The sequence below is a fragment of the Amphiprion ocellaris genome, chromosome 9 (genome assembly GCF_022539595.1).
Source record: "Amphiprion ocellaris isolate individual 3 ecotype Okinawa chromosome 9, ASM2253959v1, whole genome shotgun sequence".
Taxonomy (NCBI): Eukaryota; Metazoa; Chordata; class Actinopteri; family Pomacentridae; genus Amphiprion; species Amphiprion ocellaris.
This window is the reverse complement of record NC_072774.1, coordinates 9,756,064-9,780,148: the sequence shown is the minus strand read 5'-3', so window position 1 is coordinate 9,780,148 and position 24,085 is coordinate 9,756,064. Positions and strand designations below refer to the sequence as shown.

The 24,085-nt window shown below is 39.1% G+C and overlaps 2 long non-coding RNA genes across 2 annotated transcripts in view; one reads left to right on the top strand and one right to left on the bottom strand.

Annotated features, from left to right (window-relative positions):
• The window catches only part of LOC118469996 (uncharacterized), a 122,632-nt gene that overhangs the window by 4,941 nt on the left and 93,606 nt on the right, over positions 1 to 24,085 (top strand). The window lies entirely within an intron of this gene.
• On the bottom strand, positions 359 to 1,471 carry LOC129349675 (uncharacterized). Its single transcript, XR_008602773.1, has 2 exons — positions 694 to 1,471; positions 359 to 579 (listed from the first exon to the last, which is right to left on the bottom strand). It is a non-coding gene; the product is annotated as an uncharacterized LOC129349675 (long non-coding RNA).

Below are 24,085 nucleotides of genomic sequence, written 5' to 3'. Positions count from 1 at the left end.
CCACCACAGTTTGTACTTTGCACATTGTAAATAGTTTTGATTTTGCTGCTGACTAATAAACTATTTTGTGACTTATGTGATTGCATCATAACTTCTCATTTTGTCTGTTAAGACACTGGTAGAAAAAGAGTCAACAGTCTGAACCAAACAATTCTATATTCCCTAATAATGTATTTGTGTTTAATGGGATTTAACATGTTTTAACACAAACTCCTTTATGGTTCATAATTCTGGTGACTGAATTACACCAAAGCAATACTGATTTATCAAACTGGAATTTTCTTAAAACAGCTGTTTTAATGTTTTGGCGTTTAATTTTTTATTTAATCTTGCTAACCTTCACAAACAAACAATAGTATAGACACATCTACAAAAGTTTATTGTCAGAATTGCATTAAAGAAAACAATAGCGGTCCGGGGACCGAAAAACAGAAGTATAACAAGAAGAATAACTTTGCATGACACGTAGTGCATCAGTGCATCCTGTACATCTCTGTCCTCCTCCTCTACACCTTGTGCCACTGCAGGCTCATGTGCTGCTGCTTCAGGTAAATCCCATGAAGTCTCATCAGAGAGCATCTGAAACACATACACAGCATACATATTTTAATACCTAATAGCGACAAACTGCAGCCATTACAGGGTCGTTCACAGGACTGATACACGATAGCTAGCGAACTAGCATTAGCTTACCCTCATATGTCGTCTCGTTCATATCCTCTTGTCTTCGGCTTGATACTGCTTTATCGCCTCCCAAACTCTCCTGTGTGTCTCCTCAGTGTTTCGACTCGTCGCTCTCAGCTTTCTCCGACTCTTCTATTACTCTGAATCTGACAGAAAGCCACAGACCGAGCAGCAGGTGTACTATCGCCTCCATGTACATTGTTGCATTGCGTTTGTGTCGCACAGAAATGACGGTAAGGGACTTTCGGACCGCCGTGCTATGACGACTCCACCCACGATGAGGTGGTTCTCAATGTAATGGAAAAACAACTAAACCGAGACGAGCCGTGGCGCGCCGAGTAGATGCTAAAGGAAATGCTAAAGGAAAATTTGTCTTGCACCGCATGTATCAACATTTGGGAAAGAGGACCGAGTCTTTAGCGGTTGCTAATAAAGTTTTGTTTTATTGAGTATCCAAACCAACGTAGAGGTGAATAGCGCCACCCAGTGTATCGGAATGTGTTCACAAGCTCTGCGTCAATCCATTATCTGGAATCGATTTGCCTTGACTTGATGTGCAGGGTAACCAATCAGGTGTTAGGATCCGCCCACCGACTTTGACGGGCGAGGTTGACAGATAAAATTAATTCATGATCCACTGCAACACAAGGACCATGAAATAATTAATTAAATCGTGAAATAATGAAATATGTTTTTTACTTAAAATAATTGTTATTTTAATAAATTAATGACATATTTAATAACACATTTATGTATTTAATTCCAATTTTAATTAATTAATGACATATTTAATTCCAATTTTAACTAATTAATGACATATTTAATTATTTAATGATATATTTATTTAATAACACATTTAAGTATTTAATTCCAATTTTAATTAATTAATGACATATTTAATTCCAATTTTAATTAATTAATGAAATATTTAATTCCAATTTTAATTAATTAATGACATATTTAATTAATTATTTAATGATGTATTTATTTATTTAATTTTGGCACTTTTAGTCCTCCATATTCCCCACCCAAGCAGGTCAAAATCATATGAATTAAGAATTTCGCTTAAAGCGCCTTTGTGTCTATAAAGTCAGCCTCACAGAGCAGCTAGCATGGCTGTCCACTCTTAGGCTACATCTCAAGTTTTAAAACTGTCTTTTATAACAAAAATGATCTCTGCTTGGACAAGTGTTTTAGCAGCATTTCAGAAATAATGTCCGTCTGTACGCTGGGCATGCAAGTGCTGGTATAAACATGAAACAAAATGCAGAACTGAACTGCACAACATCGTTAGACAACAAGGTCAACAACGCCTGCAATTTGTTCTCCATGGTGAATTAACTCACTGGTAGTCAAGGCTGATGTCTGTGTTCTTTCAGAAAAGGGTTAGGTAATAGGACGGATCAGGGAAGGACACATTTGAACTGATAAGACCCAATCAGGAAGCAAATGTAGGTGTCTTTATTTCCACTAGCTGTTCCTCTGTTGCTGTATCTAGATTAAAATGCAATGCCAGAGTTTTAAAACTAAAACGAGATCAGTAGCATTTCCAAAAAAAATGGCTGTCTTAGAGATCTGATAATGCTGGAGTAGTTGTGGTCATTTGATTTTTTATAGTTTTTTATACAGATCATGGATTTAGGACAATATCTGCTACATGTATTTTAATAAGCTCCCAGTTTCATGAAATACAAATGTTTAACTGAATCTTCGACAGTGTACTGCCCACCACCTTTGTTTTTATTTACCTTCCAGGCTTAAGGTCAGGAAAATATATCTCCCTTCCTCATTTATTCAGCTGGGATTCCCTCTGTGAATATTCCTGACATTTTCCAAAAGGTTAGAGCAGCGAAGCCCTAAGCAGGCATTAAAGACCTTCTGCCCAATAGTGTCCATCTGCCTTGCAAAAGAGATGCGGAAGTCTGGCAAAAGTCACCTCACAGTGAAGAATTCAATTTTATTTGTGCCGCCTTTTAAGCTCTGAAAACCACTGAGTCTAATCAGGGTCGAACATGGATTTTGACACGTGGAGCCACACCGTTAATGTCACAAGCAAAGATAAAATTCAATATAATGATGAATAATGAGTAGGCAGAAAGACTGCAATTTGGCTCAAGCAGAACCATCCTGAAATGGATGCATGAATTCTTACATAATACAATGTGATCATAATACAATAAGTAATTATGATCACATTTCTCAGAACAATATTAAATCACTTCCTATAGCATGCAGATGTTGCAAAAATACTCACCTTTTACCAATTCTGTGATATTTATCATACATACTGTATATCTGTTGCTTTTTATGGTCTGGATAACCAACCATGATGAAAGTATTGTGCGTGATTGCTTGCAACACCTGGAGTCACAGTACTGACTATAAAATTATCTACAAAGGCTGAGTAAGCTCATATTTTTTCCCCCTCTTTTCTGATGATATCATGCTTTCATCCCGCAGAGCTGCAGGTATATGTTCATTCACCTTTGGCCTTGAACTCCACAGCTGTGCAGAAGGTGCTTGTAGCCGAGCACATTGATAGTAGTGGTTGAAAGAAGAGGGAGAGCATTTCTGCTTCTGTGTTCAAGGTTTGTTTGTTTTTCCACCTTTTTGGGAAAGCAGATGTGTGCATCTGCAGAACAGTGTTTTCATTTTTTTTTACAAGTTGTAGTTGATGCACCAGTGTTAAAGTATTTTGTTGTATCATTGAGCAAAAATTCCATAATAACCTTTCAGCATACTGTAATTCACGTGACCTTTCTGCCAAAGGAGTGCATTGGACATGGGATTCAAATATCAAAGAAGTTAGTGATTAACAAATAAACTGAAGGTCTTTTGATTTACCAAAAGAATTAAGAACAAATTAAGCAGAATGAAAAAGATTAACCAGAGTTTTTACAATACAAAAGCAAAGCAAGGCATGTCTGACATGTGGACGAGTTCCTCAGTTATTACCGCCCAAAAAATTGAAATGAATTTGGATAAATGTGAAAATTGCTAATATACAGCAAGTACAAATTTGCCACCTCAGGGTCCATAAAGTAAACTCTTCTTCAGAGATAATTCACATCTTCCTGCAAACATTCAACAAGATAATGAGGAGAAATGCATGAAATCTGTACTTACTGCACTAAAATGATTAATTCCTATGAATGCAATTTTAATTTTTCTGCATTATAACCTACATAGATGCATTTCTTTAATAATATCGTAAGTAAAATCAGTGGAACTCTTTGAGAATGTCATGTTTGCAGGATTGGATATTGTAGGAACAGGCGCTATTGGTCAGAAATCCAGCAGGAGTTGGATTAAGAAAACAGACTTGTGCAGGGCTTCACTCAGCACCTCTTCACACATCCATTTTCAGGCTTTATGAATTATAGACCGGATGGAAGATTTTAGCCAATTACAGATCTTTTCACCCTCAGCATTTGAGATTGTGTAAGTACGAGCAAAGTCCGTAGTGAGAACAGGAGTAAAAATGTTTTACTCTGGAAAGTTAGATTCAAATCCCTGGTAAAGCCATAAGTAAAAGAGAATTTTAAACTTTGACTGTGTTTGTGCATTTCAAACACCTGCACATTTAGTGGGAGGAGCTTAGAGCAGACAGACGAGAGCAAAAGCTGCATGAGAAAGGCCGTATTTTCAAAATCTGTTTGTTTTTTATTTTCTTTTTCCAGATTTCCATCTGCTGCATGTTTGAAGCTTTAACATCTGCATGTATTGAAATAAATTACAAATAGCCTCATAATCAGGAGAAATAATAAACCGAGGAGCAGATTTGATCACAACTTAACAAGATTGTTCCTTGGTACAGTGATAGTAAATACTGAAACTAAAAATAAGGACAAATCAAAGATGGATTCTGTGAAAGATAGCACAGCAGATGGAATAACATGCAGGTGAGGCTAAAATTGCGACACTGATGAAACTTTAAATTTTGAAAGACAAGTCTAATGTATAGTATATTTGTATTTCTGACTACATATTTATATATATGCATTCTATTTTGACTCTATTACAAACTTTGATTTTCTGTTTAGAAAAGCTATCAAACCCCCTAAGGCAAGTTCCACACTATAATAAGCAAATTCACACGCTGGATTACAGGGTTGAATAGACAAACTGAGGTGCTTTGATAGGTCTGACATGATGAAAGATTTAATCTTGCTTCAAACTGAAGGGAAAAGTTTGAAACAGAGATGAGCAAAAGCCAAAATTGCAGTAATATAATACCTTATAATACATTTCTGTCACCTCTTAACAGCACAACTCTGCAAAATTAGTATTTCAGGTTCCATCCCTATTTCTACTGGCAGGCTATATTTATTTCAGCCCTTAAGTGCATGCGGTAATTCCCGCCTGCATGTAAAAAAAAAAAAAAAAAAAAAGCAGAAATAGTTGTACTGAAATGCAGTTCACCCTCACAAAGTAGGTTTCATTGTGTAATGTAAAGTTTGACACTTGTGTGGGATTCGGTTCTCTGTACCCCAGTGAAACTACTGTTTCAAATCGCTTTTATTTGCTGGTTCAGGTATGTATGAGCGCAGCACGAACCTCAAAATTTCACTTTCAATCACTAGAAATCCATTTGGTGACTGTTGTTCAGCCAAACAGCCTATTTATAGCTCCTGTTGCACTGGCCTCTAGTGGTGGGATCAGACAACTCCTCGCTGCTTTAGTCTCGCTCACAGACTTGCTGGAGATGACTTGCAGCGTAAGAGTGTGTGTGTGTGTGTGTGTGTGTGTGTGTGTGTGTGTGTGACTGCATAAGAAGCATGAAAAACCGCTCGCAGGTAGAGGCAAGCCATGGATCCTAATGCAGTGATCAAAGTTAAGAACTAGTGAATTATTTGGCAATATCTCCATGGCTCATGCACAAAAACAGCAGAGGAAGATTGGAGGTTTTTAGGTCAGGAGCTGACAAATCCTGACAGTAAAAACAAATACAGATGGAGAACTTGTGACAAGTGAGCATGAGCGTCTTTAAAACCTCAATATATAGATGCCATGTGATCTTTATTTATGCTTTTGTGCAAGAGATGATGTAGTTATTTGTTTTTTGTGGTGTTTTTTGTTATTGAAGCCAGTTTCTATTGCTGTAGTTTGAATTCGGATCCAAATCCCTTTTAAAAAAAAAACCTAGAGTTGAACCAAAGTGCTGCAGGCAATTAAACACAGTGACTAAAAGACAAATGTGAATAAAAGAAGAAGAAAAAGTCACAACAGAATAAAAGATGAAGTCATGGTGTCAAGCTCTACTGGAACTGACTGTCAATGAGAAAAGGCAGAGACTTGAAAGATTCTAAAGTCTGAGCAGCTCTTACATGAAAAGGTAAACTATTCCAGAGATTAGGAGAAACTGCGAGGGCTCAGTTGCATCTATTTTTGTGCCTGAATCTCAGAACATGCAAGAGCATCTTGTTCATCGACCTCAGTCTTCTAAACAGGGTATGGAGATGCAAGAATTCTGGAAAATGAGGCGGAACCAAATGAATTAGAACCTTAAAAACAAACCAAAAAATCCAGAAAACTATCTTGAAACAAACAGAAACCCATGGAGGAAAGACAGTACCGGAGTTATGTGATGTCGCTTTCTTTTCAGAAGTCAAGCAGCTGTATTTAATGCCAGCTGCAGACTCTGAAGAAATGACTACTCAACACCCACATACAAAGAATGACAGTGGACTAAGTGAGTGGTAAGAAAGGGGTGAATAACCTTTTCTCTGAGAGAATTCTTCACCTTGACTACAAGTCTTTATTGAAAAACGGCAGTTTTTACCGCTGAGCACATCTGTCTGTCAAACTTGAAGAAGCTGTCAGAGATCACTGTGTGTTCTTTTTAACAAAAGATCGATTGTATGATGTCAAAAGGCCAAAAGTGCTGTCAGGGTGCAGTCAACAAATATGACAAAATCAGTTTTATTTGCATTAAAAATGAAAAAAAAGCTTAATTCCATTCATGTCCTTTTAGCTGCACACCAATCTCTGATCCTGTACTTTTTTATTATTACAGGCAGATAGATTTGTATATAGTCAGAAAAACAATGAAATCTAATGAATAAGTAACTGTGGGCAGCCAGGTTTAGCACATAAACAAGTGAGGTCAATTGTCCTCTTTGTGCCTACAGGGAAATGTGTGCAGGAGTGTCTGACTGTAGAGCTCTGGTTCTCTGTTCCTCTGTAAACTCACTTTAATACCTGGCACCTTCAGTGCCAGACAGAATGGAAAACAATGCTACAGGGGGAATTATGAGTCATTTTCTTATTCTCATCTGGCAACATTTGATTTTCTGTGATAGGGATTTGACAACACATCAGAAGGGCTGCGGATTCAGACAACAAACCCCGCTGACCTCCACATCCACAACAGCAACTACAAGACAAATTAGGAGCACAATTGCATGTAGAATAAATATGGTTGCTTTTTTTGTACATTTCTACAAAGAAACTGTGCAACCCCCATCATCCCACAGAGTAGAGACGTTGACTAATTGGCGTTAGAATGACAAAACTCACTTGCTTGCAACAGATAATATTATTTGACAAAAAAAAAGCCATATCTACTGTGCTGACTTCATGAGCCTCAAGGCAGCTGGAGTTCATGAACTCAGACGCAGAGTGAAATGCAAAAATATCACTGCTCTTAAAATGACAGTCATTCTCTCAGATGTAATATCATTTGAAGCTCTTTAAATCTCTGACATTGCACAGGTTTAGGTTGGAAAATAACAAACTTGAGTGATTTATTCTGTCAAAAGAATCTCAAACCAGAGTGTTTAACTTCCTTACCGATCAGTCAGCTTTCATCAACTGGGTTTCCATACATGCTCCACATAACCATTGCTTTAAACGCATCTTTGTAATTATATGTGACACATAAATGTCTGCAGGGTCTGTTTGCTACCATCCTGCCAATAAGAAATATTCACACTCTCATGGAACCTTTAGACAGAGAGCATTTCATGTGAATGTTTGGTCTTGTGTGTGTTTTAGATTGAGTAAAGAGCATGAATGAACAGCTATGAGGACAATATAATTGACAGTGAGTGCTAAAGACTGTGGACCATCTGTACCACTCTGGCACATACAAAGCTTTAACGCTAGTACAGAGCTGAACTTGACCTCTGTTGGTTATAGTGCGATTGGGCTTTTAATTCAACCCACAGCTGTGCAGCCCACCAGCAGCCAGGCCGAGAGTAGCAAGAACAAATGATGGACCACATAATGGAACCTCATCTTCCTGCCATTTAGACAGCACCTGCTTTTACACTCCACTGTGGGGGAGAATTTGTTCTTTGTTAAGAAATGTTCTGAATGAGATGTACTTGAAGGGTTGCATGTACATGTGCGATCAAAAGCTCAGAGACGGTGCCTATATAGAAAGCAAAAAATTACTTTCATTTGACAATTCTCCTTTTCAGATTCATCTTCATGTACAACAATAAACTGCTCCCAGTGCTCCTGCCACGTTTGGAATGCTCCCATTCTGTAAGCACCATGTGTGATTTGATCTGGTTCTTCTCCACTGTGTCAAAACAGTGACCTTCAACTTGAATTTCATGTTCAATTCAATTCAATGCAATTTTATTTATATAGCGCCAATTACAGTCAAATTGCCTCAAGACGCTTTACAAAACCCATATGCCTGACCCCCAGAGCAAGCCAAAAGGCGACAGTGGCAAGGAAAACACCCTTTTAACAGGGAAAAAATGGAGAAGAGGAAGAAGTTGCAGGGAATTAAATCTGGTGAGCGGAGTGACCATGTGCCGTTCAACATGCTGTCAGCGGATGTGGGTTAGCACAATGACAAGCACCACAGTTCAGGTTGTTTGCACCGAATGTTCTCCCTCAGACACCTCCGAGTAGAGCGTGGTGTTGACAGCGGACCCTTGGGGACAAATTCATGCTGCACAAACCCTTGAATGTCAAACAAAATGACGAGCTTGTTCTTGGTCTTACTCCTGACCGGACACACCTTCAATCACAGACTACAGCTTCTCCATTGAAGACTGCTGTTTGGTCTCTGGGTCTGAGCCAACTCTTGTTACTAGTAATAATCCTTGATATGAAGGTTGGGTTGGTTTGACTCAGAGATTGATGTTTGTTCTCTGTGCAACTTTGTTGTCCATGGTGAAATTGCAAATGGATTTCCAGGGAGCATTCTAAATGTGGCAGGAGCACTGGGAGCAGTGTGTCACTGCACAGGAAGACTGCTTTCAAAGGGATAGTTTCCAAGCTAAAACTATATTTTCAAAGGCACAGTCTTGGAATTTCTTAATCCAACAATGTGCACTGTGTCAATATTTATCTTATTTTCTTTTATTAATCCCATGTTAACATTCAAAGGCTAATTATTTTGGTTAGTGGCAACAGACAGAGCTATTTTTGAGGTGCACTGGTGATACTGTTGCATTCTCATTCCTCTCATTGCTTATTAAAATAATCATCTCATTACTCCGGTTTCTTGTAGATAATCTTAGGAGCTTCACTGTAAAAGCGACTGCACTTTGTTTTTAGGTTCTTGCTGACATTTCAGCTCTCATCCAGAGACTTCTTCAGTTCGAATTGACTGATGGGGAGTTTCAGATTTATGAAGTCAGCCCCAAATCACGTGCCACAAGGGCTAATGGCCCATTAACGGAACAAGACTCTAACACCTTGAGGTGTGAATGGCTGTGTAACCAGCAATAACAACAACAACAGTTGTGAAGCTGCTCAGGTCAAGAAAGACTCAAGATGTCAAAAGTGTACTATAAGTGCTTGATAAGTGATGTCATAGACCTGCTCCTCTGTTTAGAGATGGCTGTTCCTGTTTAACAAGATGGCTTCCTTCACTCCTCTCTGAGACCACCTGTATTCTCTGACCAGAATGTAGACATTGCTGTCCTCAAATAGGAGTCCTTTATGCTGCAGATGCAGATGGACTACTGAGTGTGAGGAGCTGGTTCATTTGGACTTGTGGAGCCGTTGTTTAGTCTCTCTTATACGTAGGTCTGGTGAATCCCCCGCTGCATTGGACAGCATATACAACTTTGCATAGCTTGTTTTATATTGGTTAATTTTATCTCTCTATATTTATCCCCATCCTCCTCATTCCCATCCCACCCCAACTGGTCGAGGCAGATGGCTGCCTTCCCTGAGCCTGGTTCTGTCTGAGTTTTTCCCCCCTTCCTCCCTATTTTAGGGTTGTTTATTTCTTTGGTTACTTCCCACTGTCACAGATTGCTTGCTCATAGGGAATTCTGAGTTCTCTGCTTTGTTTAAAATTTGTAAGATTTATACCTTACTATGTTAAGCACCATGAGTTGGCATATATTGTGAATTTGCATGATATACATAAAACTGATTTGAAATAAAATTTAAAATCATCCTTTTGGTGAACCAGGAGTCAAGGAACCTCGAAGTGAAGTCCATTTTTTTTTACTGAGGGGCTTTTTGTTGATGCTCCTCTGATTACCAGGACTAGGTTGACTGACAGTCTACACAGACATCCTTGTAGATACTTAGATGAGACGACACATACTACTCTTTACGTAACTAGTCTTCTACAATAATAAGTAGTAAATTACAACTATTTCTTAAAGACTCCCTTTGGTGAAAATCCTGTTTATTATCTTGTTAACTTTTCCACATGGCAGTTTTTATATAGGGGAACATTTTTAGCAAAATGAGGAGGTACAATTTGCTACTGAGTAATATAGAGCAATTTTACAAAGTCTTAGGTGAGCTGGTGTGCTTGAGTTGCAGTGAATGGGGAGGGCTGTGGGAAGAGACAATCCTGTACTTTATAGATTTATATGTTCTAGAGAAGGCAGCAATGAAAAATTACATAAGGTATTTTATGGCATGAAAAAATCTTCTAAATAAGTAACTGTGGTGCACGGAGATAAATCTTTAGGGCTTCAATCAACTAGAAGGGCATGAATAAAAAAAGTTGAGATGTTGACATACTGCTTGCACATTGAAAGACACCAGCATAAGAAAACCTGCAGCCTACAACACACAGGAAAAAGTCAAGACTGGTTTGCATCTTATATTCATAGTACATCAGATGAATGACTCTTCAGTACTGAGAGAGAATGACAGCTGACGTTTAGATGCAATGTAGTACTTATTGTGTGTATTGCCCAGACTTGGCATGCTCACTCTGTATTTTTCCCTGCCAGATGACTGTATCAGCAGAGGTGATGATGAAAACACTATATTCATAAAACGATACATTTCTCACGTCCCCTTTGTTACCACATTGCTAGATTTGCACAGCATATTTGTCTTGAAAGATTGTTGACACCACTGAGGCAACCAAACTGCCAGGTACATGATAGCAATTATTACAACCTGAAAGTCAATAAAGATAAGTCACAACGTTTTGGGTGAATACACAGTGTGATCAGTGGATTTTAAAGACAACAGCTTGAAATTACAGAGTGCAAACAGAAAAACTAGAGGACATATTGTAGGTCATGCATCCATAATCTCCTTTGTTTTTTTTCTGTGCTGCCACCTCCTCTCACCAAAAACCCACAAATTAGCTGATAAATGCAGAGACATTGTGAACTGCAGATTCTGGCAGAATGACAGCATTAGCAGCTGCCATTATCTGTAAGTTCAATAAAGTGTTGACAAGAGGTTTTCCATGAGTTATCTAGGGAGAGGCAGCAGAGCACAACAGGGGACATCAAGGATGACAATGTTCGTCCCAGGTTTTCATTAAGATCTCTGCAGAAGAGCTACACTTTGCATGGAATATAAGCTGCCTCCCTCTCGTCCTATCATGTAGTGAAGCGTACACCTCCCACTGCTTTTAGATTAACTTTGTATTCCCTCATTCACTGTTGAAGCAAGGCTTTCATATCATCCCACCTGGCATGTCGTTAACTCCTTCGGCTGATAAATGCAATTCACAGCCTCCAGTCTTCCTAATTCAGCAATGCTGCACAAGCTATGCCAAGTGAATAAATTAGATTCAGTATCACAAAGTAGCACAGGGGAGGAGAAACTTGAGAGCAGAGGTTCGTGAAATAGACTTCGATCAGTGCTTATCTCGACTTGGATCCCTTCACTCTGTTTCTGTATTTCTGAAAGACTTAGCTTTCACAGAGATTTTTCTCTGTGATTATTCTCTTCTCTTTGTTTTTTAAATGGCTGTTGTGACAGGGAGACTCTCCAGGAGACCTCTTGATGATACAAAGCTACTGTTTTATCCCCAGGACTCATGCTGCATATTGGTGCTCGTCTCTTACTTGGGAGGAAGGAAGCCGTTCATTTTAAACACGGATATGACTCCGCTCGGATTATGAGCGGGACTGGAATGAATCATCACGTAACGTAAATGTAGGCAAATTAACGAGACCAAAAAAGAAGCATTTTATCTTATGGAATCAAAGCTATAGGGTACAACTGCCTTAAATATGATGTCATGTTCAATGTCCAACAATGCCAATCTCAGAGCCGAATAGGTGAATCATCTCGTGATGCTGAAAAGCGATCGGAAGATGTGAGCACTGAAACGTGTTTGCCATTTGTCCATCTCATAGGGCCTTACTGGCTGCCTCATTTCTGATCTCTATGACAGCATGGTGATGGAGGATCCATCTACAGTATGCTATTCTCTACTAAATGTCATTTTCAATTAAAAGCATGCCACCGAACATCGCGACTCCGTCTTCTAATTTCATCCTTTTGCCTTTTCATCATTTTAAGGCTGATGATGATTAGTAACACTTAACTATTAGGTTCAAACTATTAGGAGGGTTTTACATTAAAACCTCCTGCTTACTGCGGTGAAGGAGGGATGGCTCCTTATGCTCTGTCATTTGTTTCAACTGGGTAAAGTCCTTTGTCACTGATAATTAGACCTCTGAGAGCCGTATAAAGACCTGCAAAGAGGGGTGATTGAACAGATTGCCAGGACCCCTCAAAGTGTTTGCGTAACACTAGAGGGGCGAAAAAGAGAGGAAAGCAGACAGACAGACTGGCAGAAAGGAAAAATTGAAAACGGGGAAGCCATTATCCAATAAGTATCTCCATTTTTTTCCTGCCAGCCTTCTGTCCTTATTCCACTCTGGTGAATATCCCACTGATAAAACAATTTGACTGAGAGACAAAACACTGGTTTCAAAGGCATTACTTACGCTTGGCAGTAACATATTTTCCACCGTTCTGCTGCATATTTCATATAGACGAAGTCTTTAATTATGTACTCAAACAGATCACATGAAGCATTCACATAATACCAAAACTGAACTGATAGCACTGGAGCTATACTCATCATACATATAACAACAGAGAAAATCTCTAGAAAGGAGGTTATGTGAGAAATTGTATATAAACCCCTGTTGTCTCAGGATGATTGCTCTGGTCGATGGAAGCCTATCAGTCTTGCAGAGCTGTGCATTTAGGCCCATTTCCTCTTAATGACAGCAGCTAGAGGCTCTTCCATGCGACACAGTATGTGATGCGAGACTCCCATTGTATTTGTGGACAGGTCTGATTTGTCTCAGAAAAGGGCATCAGAAATGGCTGGGCCAGTGATACATCCAGACTCATTTTCTCTGCTGGATTTTCTTTCACTTGAGAACTGGATGTATGGCAAATATCAGCTCACCATTACCACTAAACCCACAGCTACTTTGTCAATAGATGCCTATTGACTATACTATTTTAAGGTCTTTGTTTTCTAAAACTTGCTAAATTATTGTACTGAACATAAATATGAAATGTTTTATTAAAGTCTTTCTATTTGCCTTAACACAGGACACTAAGTATTTGTTGTTCCAACATAGCTCTACAACAGATTGGATGTCATTAAACAACCAAGTGTGTACTATATTAGTAATTCATTTATAAATTTGAATGGCAAAGCTCATCTCTTTGCATGCAAATGTTCCACCAAAACATTTCCCCTGTCATTATTTTATGTGAACATGTTCGCTGCAGATCTGCACAGTGGGGTGGTGGTTTGCACTTTTGCCTTGCAGCCAAAAGATCCCTGGTTTGCGTCACAGCTTTCCTGGGATCTGCATGGAGTTTGCATGCTTTCCCTGTGCATGTGTGGGTACTCGGGCTGCACAGTGGCGTAGTGGTTAGCACTTTCGCCTTGCAGCAAGAAGGTCCCTGGTTCGCGTCCCGGCTTTCCCGGGATCTTTCTGCATGGAGTTTGCATGTTCTCCCTGTGCATGCGTGGGTTTTCTCCGGGTACTCCGGCTTCCTCCCACAGTCCAAAAATATGCTGAGGTTAATTGATCATTCTAAATTGCCCGTAGGTGTGAATGTGAGAGTGCTTGTTTGTCTTTGTATGTAGCCCTGCGACAGACTGGTGACCTGTCTAGGGTGTCCCCTGCCTTCACCTGAGTCAGCTGGGATAGACTCCAGCACCCCCCACGACCCTAGTGAGGATTAAGCGGTGTATAGATAATGGATGGATGGATGTGTGGGTACTCTGGCTTCCTCCCACACTACAAAAAACTATTGGTAGCTCTAAATTGTTTGTAGGTGTGAATGTGAGTGTGCTTGTTTGTGTCTATATGTAGCCCTGTGATAGGGTGGCTACCTGTCTTTGCCATAAGTCAGCTGGGATAGACTCCAGCTCCCCTGTGAGCCTAACGAGGATTAAGCGGTATATAAATAATGGATGGATGGATGGATTAATTAGCCGTGGTACCTTGTTACACCACTCAACAGAGCCTCTTACTGTTGAACACTGTGACCCGAGGAGGCAGTCAACACACAGTTCTGTGTTGGCAAACAGAAAGCATTGTTTTGCTAGCAACAGGCCCCATAGAGAGGTCATGTACACAAGACAAACTGGAATCACTTGAGTGGCATTAGAAACAATGTTTTGCAGTAATATAATCTTAGGAGAAATGTCCATGATAGTCAGCTTGTGTCAAATAATTTATTTTTGAATGATACTGCTGCTGTTTATTGATTCAGAAAACTATTCAGATTTTGCATCTCTAGTGTTCTTCCCCAAACAGCGCTCTTCCCTTTACAATACCTGTTTGACAGCAGACATATAAAGTCAATCGTAGGTTCATGCTGATACTGATCAATTATGAAAATGCCCTGATCTGCTCCGATCCCAATCTTTGAGATCAAATCAGGACATCTATGAATTAAAACCAATCAGTTGACACTGCCCCCATATTTGAATGCGCTGAAACTGCAGCGATGAAGCATTTTATGATCTGGACAGAAAGAGTCTCCGTCCATAGCTGTCACATATCATCCTATATGGCAGCTACATATAGGAAAATGAAAGGAAGACCTTCACTGTGTAAAACCAGTGTGACGCCAGTAGTTTGTGATCTTCATCACAACAGCACTTCACAACAGGCTGCTGTGGGAGCACAATAGGAAATGATGGAAAAGTAATTTTCATCTTCTGTCCCTTCTACCAGGAGTGCCACTGTAGCTCTGAGTGCCCCCTGGCACATTGATTCAAAGATGAAGGGGAGCCTCAGCAGCAGCGTGATCCTAAACGCGATGACACAGGACTCTGTGGCTGATTCTTTGGACAGGTGCATGCTGGGTGATTTATGTGCGAATCCTCTTGCAGGTCCCCAGGAGCAAATATTGACTGTTTATTTCTCCAAGCTCAAGGCAACAGGGAGGCAGCAATTTCTTTTTTTTCTTTTTTTTTTGGACCTTAGATAAATTGAACCCCGCAAGATGCAAACGCACTTGACAAGGAGCAATTTTTTTAACCTACCCATCCCCCATCTCAGAAAACTGAGGGGAAAAAAGCAACTTAATAGCGAACATTATTGATTTGTCATTCCTCTTCCCAGACATCTATACACAACAGGGACATTTCAATTACACAGAGGCTTGTGGATTGCTTCTTCATTCAGTGCCTCACCAGGACAGACCACCTGCTGCAGAACAGTGATGGACACCCACTAATTTTTCTGCATATCATAGCACACATACGGATTCATGATCCTCCACAGATTTGTGCATGAAGTCAACAAATGAAACCACAAAGGACACTGCAGAAATACAGTTTCAGAAAAGTGCACCAGTCGTCCCAGCGCAGTCATTTTTAAGTAATTTATTAATAAATACTTCGGCATGACAACAAGTCTGATCCAAGGACACAGTGAAGGTTATTAAGAAGCCATTTTTTACCATCAATGCCATGATATCAGACAGATGTAAAACTGAGCATAATTGAAAACATAACCTTGAAATGCCCTTTAAGAATACAAATATATCATACGCCTGAGAATCTAACATGCTGAACACACCATGTTCAATCCGGAGGGTCCTGTTTTTCCCTCTTTAATTTGCCCTTTACTGGGAAATGGACTGCACAGGTTTTTCTCAGCAAAGTCCTCTCCTGGGGGAAATTGTGTTTAGCGTTATCGGTGGGAGATACACGTGCTCAGTCAGCCAGAACAAACAATTATTGTACGGAGGGCAGAGCCTGGGTGTCCCGATGAAACAGTCCCACATGCTTATATTACTGAATCCAAAAAGTAATAAAATAAGGATTATACATTATTGAATAATGGGGATGAGAGAGAGCTGCTCCTTTTTTCAATAGTATATATTAATATTTCACCTCTTTCGTTTTCTTTCTCACCCTTGTCTGTGCCTCTTTTCTTTCAACATCTATTACATTTTTTCAATATATAGACACTCGGTGAGGAAGGAACTGTGACTAAAGAGAAACCAAGTAACGGAACACAGTGTATTTCTCCTCAAGTGCTCCCTACATGTTGCACTGCTGGTGAAAAAGTGAAACTGTGGACGGCATTGACAAAGAAAACCCCAAAACACCTTGTTTATCCAGTTGTCTGATAGTCTGTTTTGATTCAGTAAATGGATACATTTTGTTATTTTGGTACAAACCTTCCCTGTAAATCAATTTACCTACTCAGGAACAAGAGGTTTTTCGCAAGCATAATTGAAGAAAATGTGTGAAATTACACTTGGCAGTTTTCTCTTTTATCTGTAATATTGTTTTCTTTGCAGCAAGGCGTCGTGTTTCGTTTTCTATGCATCTATTGTGTTTGGTTAACACTCTTCTTGCTAACCAGCAGACAAGCAAGAGACCGAATTATGCTCTGGATCCATTAATATTTGTCCAGCAGACTAAGAAAATGTGCTGAAACTCTGCTGTGACTGTGGTGTTTTCGTTGTTTCATAATTAACCAGGAGGGCTCATTAGAAAGCGGGGAGTCATCGAGCAACTGTCACAGGCCTTTACACAAGGCCAAACTAAAGTAAAACTTCATATGATGTATTAGCAGCAAAATACTGAAAAGGAATCTTTGAGGATTACATCAAAGGCTACTTTCTGTTGTCAAAAAAACCTTTGAAAGCTTTGGGGTAAAGTGAAATAATGATTTAACAATTACACAAGGATCAAATGTAAAGAGAACATTTTGTTCCTGCATTGGAAATTAATAACTTTTAGTGTTAGCTATTCATAAGTTGGTGCCAAGGTATCATTTTATTTCACTAAGTTACACTATGAGTTAAAGTATGGATGTCTGTCGTTGACAATGACAAGCCATTACAGTAACATCAATGTTGGCATTGAATGTTTAGGGTCCTGTAGGTTGCAGAGTGGGGCTTCTCTGGATTGATTTGGATTCTGGGTCAGAACTCTGGCTCTTGGTCGGGTTCCTCAAGTCATTTCTAAGCATTTTTTATGATATAGCAAGGCACATTGTCCTGAAGCAGGAGGCTGCTTCTGACTGGTAGTGCTGTTTTCAATTTGAATCTTGCTCATCATATAAGATTCCTGTTCAGTCTCGCATCCCACAGTTTGCAAATACTGTCTCACTTGACTATTTATATTCATCCACCTTAATGCTTATTCCTGTCAGACATACATATCTGGTCTATAGACACATGATAGATGCAAGTTGTAATTTTAATTACATATTAATGGGTTGCAAGGTGGGGCCTCTTTGGATCTAGTTTGGAGTTTGGATTCTGGGTCAACAGCTCTGGTTCTTGGTTGGGTTCCTCAAGTCATTTCTAAGCACTTTTTGTAATGTAGCAGGACACATTGTCCTGAAACAGGAGGCTGCTGCTGTCTGGTAGTATAGTTAAGTACAATTTGAATCTTGTTCATCACATAAAAAATCCTGTTGTCACACTTAGATAAATAAGAATTTATCAGAAATATCTGTCATCTACAATACTTATTCCTGTGATCCATCACTAGCTGGTGTATAGACAGATGATGGATGCAAGCTGTAATTATAATCATATATTAATGGGTTCCAGGGTGGGGCCTCTGTGGATCTGGTTTTGATTCTGGGTCAGCAACTTCTGCTCTTGGTTGGGTTCTTTGAGTCATTTGTAGCAAGATGTATTGTACATTGCACAAGGCTGCTTCTGTTTGGCAGTCCTGTTGCCATGGGGATTTGTAATTTACCTGGAACAATGGATATTTTGGTGACACGTATCAAAGTAATACCCACACAAATGCCAAAACCCAAGGTGCATTGTAGTGTGATGATCAGCGTCTCTGCCTTCACCTTAATATTGAGGCTGATCGGTGTATATACTCCTAATTTACATCAGTAATTCAGCTTTTTTTTTATTGCCAACTTGTATTTTGTTCATCATATCTCATACAGTCTTGCATCCCAAAGCTTAAAATATTGCCATACTTAGCTAATTAAGAGTTTGTTAAAAATGTTTGACAACCACAATGCTTTTTCCTGTGAGGCATCCATATCTGGTATGTAGACAGATGATGGATGCAAACTGAAATTATAATCAAATATTATATATCACACCTAAAGACATCCTTACAGTGTGTTACATTGCTTTTATCAGAAGTGACATACTTTTTCAGGGAACATCAGTTGTAATAAGACTGAAGAAAGACATATATCCAAATATATAATGAGTACTTCATAACAAATTTAAGCAGTGGATTTATTATCAAGTCAGTGTAATTGATAAATTGTTTGACAGTGGATGCTTTGGATCCTGTGGGTTGCAGGGTGGCACCTCGGTCGATCAGATGCTCGATCAGCTTGGAATCTGGAGAATTTGGAGGCCGTAATAACGCCTTGAGCTTCGGTCGTGTTCCTTGAGCGGCTTCTGAGCAGTTTTTGTGTTGTAGCATTATCCTGATGGGTGAAGCTGCTGCTGTCCTCAGGTGTTTTTGCCAAGCGGTGTGCTTGTTCTGGAATGATGTTTAGGTGGATGGATATCAAAGTAGCATCCATATGAGTGCCAGGACACAAAGTCAGTGGCCAGTGGTTTTAATATTGTGGCTGATCTGTGTATATCTCTGCACATTTTCAGCAGCAGAACTGCTTAGCACCCTTTACCAAAAGATATTAAATGTCCTGCTTTTTCAGAGCAATTTTGTTATTCCTTCTGTTTTATTGTGTATTTGTAGAGCACTTTGTAACTGAGGTCTTAAGTGCTCTATAAATAAATTCTTCCTCACCAGTTACTTCCGATTTTCTATTTAGCTTTAAATTCATGCCAAAAAAAAAAAAAAGCTTTTTGTCTGTTTTCCAGGAAGAGGTGTATTTGAAGGAGGAGGATGCTGACTTAACAGATACACACAGCCAGCCACCGTGGAGAGATCACTCACAGAAATACACAACAGTGACAGACACCGTCTGGCCTACAGAGAACACACTGTGCACAGACACATCCTACAGAGTGTTTACCTGCTTTTTGTCTTCGTCGCTCTTCACATCTCATCCTGTCAACTTATATAGCTTGTGAGGAGGCTGCGTCACGAACCTGCATGGTTACTGATAATATATCCAACGGTAGAGGGATGTTTTCAAAATCCATGCAGTGACACATGGGGAGTATTCGACTGAAGGCAGGGTACTTCTTGGCGTTTGTTGTTTCTGCTGGTTAATCTTCTGTCCTTAATTGAGTCTGAGCGGTTTCACTTTGAAAACCCGAAAAGAACGGCATTAGCCACTGGCTCACTGATGATAAAAACACTAATAGAATGCTGATCAATGTCAGGGTTTCCCTTGATTTTGAAAAGATGTCATCTCAGCACTCATTTTCTCAACAAAAAAGAAGATTTTTACAGTAGAATGGTTCTATTATGTGGGATTAATTTGTAGGTGAGCAACAATTCTTAAAAATATATACAAATTAAAATTAAAACACACTGCTAATAGTTTGTATATGCTAAAAAGCTCACAATTCGGGATTCAAGATTTCTTTAGTTGTCATTTCTCTGTGCATCTGTGTACACAAAACAAAGAAATATTGTTCACAAATGAGACAACAATCAAGAGTAGGTTAAAAAAGTAATAAATATAATAAAGAAATATAATAAATTGAGGTTGCTAAAAGACAACATAAAAACATGCAAAAACAATAGTGGAGCAGGAGTCTGAGCACAACATGTTAAAGTGCTATTAAAGTTGAATTAGCAGCACAGTAAATAAAAGTGCAGTTTTGTTAGAGATGACCTGAAGCCTTTGCTGTATACACAACTGCATGAACAGAGAAGGAAGACCTTTATTTACTAGGTCACTGCAGCTGTTCGGGTAACATGACCTTCTTGCACATTTAGTAAGCAATCTTCTCAATTTTGTGTGCTTCATTTTGGCAATTTCAACTATTTTCCCACACAGCTGAACTGTAAAGGTTAATTGGCTCACAGTGACATAGGTGAAATATTTGATTTTACCAGTAAAGGCAATTTAGCACAATTTGACACAAGCCAAAAATGTTGCGAACCAAACACCCATAAAACACCAACCACAATCCTCTGCACATTCTGTTTAAGAGGAAGTGAAAAGCCTCAGATTGTTTTACAAATTGAAATGAATCTCTAGCCTTGACAAATTTCTCCGCGGTCTATTCTGTTGTCTAAATCCCACACGTGCTGGTGTAATTCATTACAAGGACACGTGTTGGCTGAGCTAATGCTAAAAAAAAAAACAAAAAAAAAAACAAAACCTCAGACATGCCGAGCAGGTGAGGTCCCGCATTCATGGTCAAACCCTCACGGTTTTGTGCGAAGCAGCAGATTGTCCCCGAGTGGCTTTCTGTGACTCAAGGAGAGCAGCAGTAGATAAGCCTAATGACTCCCACACTTCAAAGCAGGCGCACTCATGTAAATATTAAATTACACCACATCATTAATTAAAAATGTTGAGAAATTGCATGGGCAGAGATTTCGGCAGCAGATGTTAAAGATGACAGCAAATGCATGGCCGCAGACAGAGAAACACAAAAAGAGAGAGACAGACAGAAAGGGAAAGAGAGAGAGTAGGAAAAACATAAACTCGATAAACACTAATTAGCTACTCTAATTGAAGTGCACTCTTAAAGTAATTACTAGGCAGAGGAAGCAGTATTTGCATTCATAAATAATCCTGACAGCACAGGGAGCCGGTGTGGGGAGAGGGTCCCTCTTCTCTCCTTTGGGTCTGGAGAAGGTGGGTTTCCCGCCCCATAAATCTGTCAATCACCAACATTATCAGTTAGAGTTTACTGCTAATGGCTCTGTACAGCAGTTGATTTGTAAGCATTAAATCAGTGACTGGCTGCCCTGAAAAATAAATGCTGTGGCTATAAAAATATCTGCAGTACACAAGCAGATGCTGCAACACCCCCAGCGACCACATACATACATATATATATATATAGGTCGATTGTCCCTACGCTCCCTTGTAGCTCTTGAATTAGCTCCACTACTGACAAATATATACTGTAGCACATTTATATTTCACCTCTGTTTGGTTGGATTCCTGCACAATATTGCTTTAGGAAAAGGTCAGCATTTGGTTTAAACAGAGGACTTTTATTGTCATGGTAACAATAGGGTTATTCATCTTAAATCAACAAATTTCTTCTTCACCATCTCTGATTTGCCTGATATTTTTAGAGTATAAAATATGGATATTTATAAAGATATCTGTGGAATGTTAGCCTGAGATATCAAATATTTACAGTGATAAAAATGTGTTTAAAAAAATGCCCTTCAACACACTTTCAGCAGGAAACAGTGAAATATTTCATCAGTATCCTTGTCTGTAAATGATTTGTTTTGCATTATTGTAACATGCAACTACACGTGGTTGGGATCATGTTAGTTAAATTCTGCATTATAATATTTTTGTTTATGTGTGCTCAGAGATGGGACTTTTCATGACGGCTAAAATTTCAACCTGAGACTGTTGGATCTACTTGTCCAATATTGCAGATTCTGAATCGATGGCATGAGGGAGAAACAAACCAATGAACATTTAAAGCTGTTGTCCTAGATAGTTGCTGAGATATAGCCATCAATCAGGGAAAAAAAATAATTTGCTTGAAGTAGGTTGACTGACATTCCAAAAGTGTTTGATATATCAATCTAAAATTTCAGATTTTAAATATTTATAATTTATGATAAAAAAAATAGTTCCAAGTAAATCAGAGATGGTGAAGCAGAAGGCCCCTGATGCTTTGAGATGGAATAGCCCAATAATAAACACATTTAGGGCCTAGTCTCAATTATTCAAAGGTGGATCTAAAACACCATCTGAGAAAAATCGTGTATATCCTCATGGAATAACAGTGTCCTCCAATAAGTAAAGACAGCGTTGATTGTTTGACACCCACACTTTGTGTTTCTTAGCTGTGTTTCCAGGTAACTGTTAAGTGAATTTGAAGGACACTTTCCAAAACTTGCAGAAAAATCCTTTCATTAGGGTCTGTGGAGTGAATAAACCAGACTGGGCTGTGTTGTTAGGAGGTGGCAGTGTACTCTTTCTTATGTATGACTTTAATGAACACAATCGAAAAAGTCAGAAAGAAAACAGCTGTTTGCAAAGAAACCACAAAGAAGAAGAGGAAGAAACAAACAACACGTTGGCCATCTATGGGATAAAAACAGAGAGAAGTCTTCAGGAACTGTTTTCAATCAAGCAAGTTGTAATTATTGCTTCAGGTCAGTTGGTATTGGTCATGTTTGATGCTGTCTGAAGCCAAACACAATAATAAACAAAAAAAAAAAAACAGGTACTGTTGATTACTAATGTAGGTTAAATGTTTGCTAAATCAGAGCTTATTTTAAAAATGAACCGCATTCACTCTTTTTCCATAAAGGTCATGACCGCCTCAGCTGCCTTAACCTCAAGAATGTAGTTTCCATTCAGGTTTTCTTATGTGATACTTCAAAAATTACATGATGGGAAAAAAAGGTGACTGTGACAGCACTCTCATCTATTCATAGCAGTTATGACAGAACCAAAAGAAGAAGTTAGGTGACCATGAAGTCAATGAAAAGAGGAGGCTGGGATGGATGGCACAGATGGCTGTTGTTTGTCTAAAATCAATACTGAAAGTTTCTGTTAACTGAGAATTCCATAGACCTTTTTCTTTTTAACAATGACAATGAATATCTTCTTCTCTAACCTTCACACTTGTGCCCAGACTATTGGCACTTTTATAATAATGGTATATGTAAAAATGTTCATCATGTGACTCTCTTATGGATTGCATTCAGTGTTCAGGGACAATGGTTTATGTCATCGTTCAGGCTGGAGGACTTACTGCATGGAACATGTATTGTACAGTAACACAAAGCCTTCGGCACAAAGATCACACACTCCTCTAACTTGAAACAGCTATATGCTGCTTCCCATTGTGTCCTTTTGCTCGTTTCTTTTTTCTTTTGAATAAAACAGAGCTCTGTAGCCATGGATAAGTGGTCCAGCAGGCAGGGAAACTGTGTTCAACGCATGTTTCTGTCTTGTTCTAATGAGCCCATTCATTCACACAATATAATGGCATAATAACAGCCCCAAAGAGGGAAAAGTTTCTTTTTTTTTTTTTTTACAGTTGTCTACTTCAGATTCATTGCCTTTAATAGCTTCTATACAAGGGTTGCATAGTTTTACACGCACAAGCAAAAGCAGATACAAGACATGCAGAGATAAGAGAATAAAACATTCCTGTCTCTAAGACGGCACACAGTGACAACATCCTCCCACCACAGGTAGAAACACACCTAAACACTGCTGTAAACATGATTTCACATATGCAATGTCCAGTCTGGATAGAAATTATTACTGTTAAATAAGGAGAGAGCAAAAAGCCAGAGATGACACATCAATCAAATGGCAGCTCAGAGCCTTCTCTCATATCTTCCTGTCAGTTAGTCGACCCACCAAGACCCCGTGGAGCTCAAAGTGCTCCGACTGTAAGGGGATATTATTTTTTTGTGCCGCATGTAGTGCAGAGATGGATATTTTGACTATAGCATTGTGATAGTAGCAGAGACTATCCACTGGCTGCCACACAGGATCAAGAAATATTGCTGTGTTTTTGGTCGTGACCTTTTTAGAATTGCTTAACATTTGATTGCTGCGAGAATCAAATTAGAAAGTTCGGATATAGTCCATCATTTATTTTTTATTTTTTTGGCAAGGAGTTTCTGCTTCAA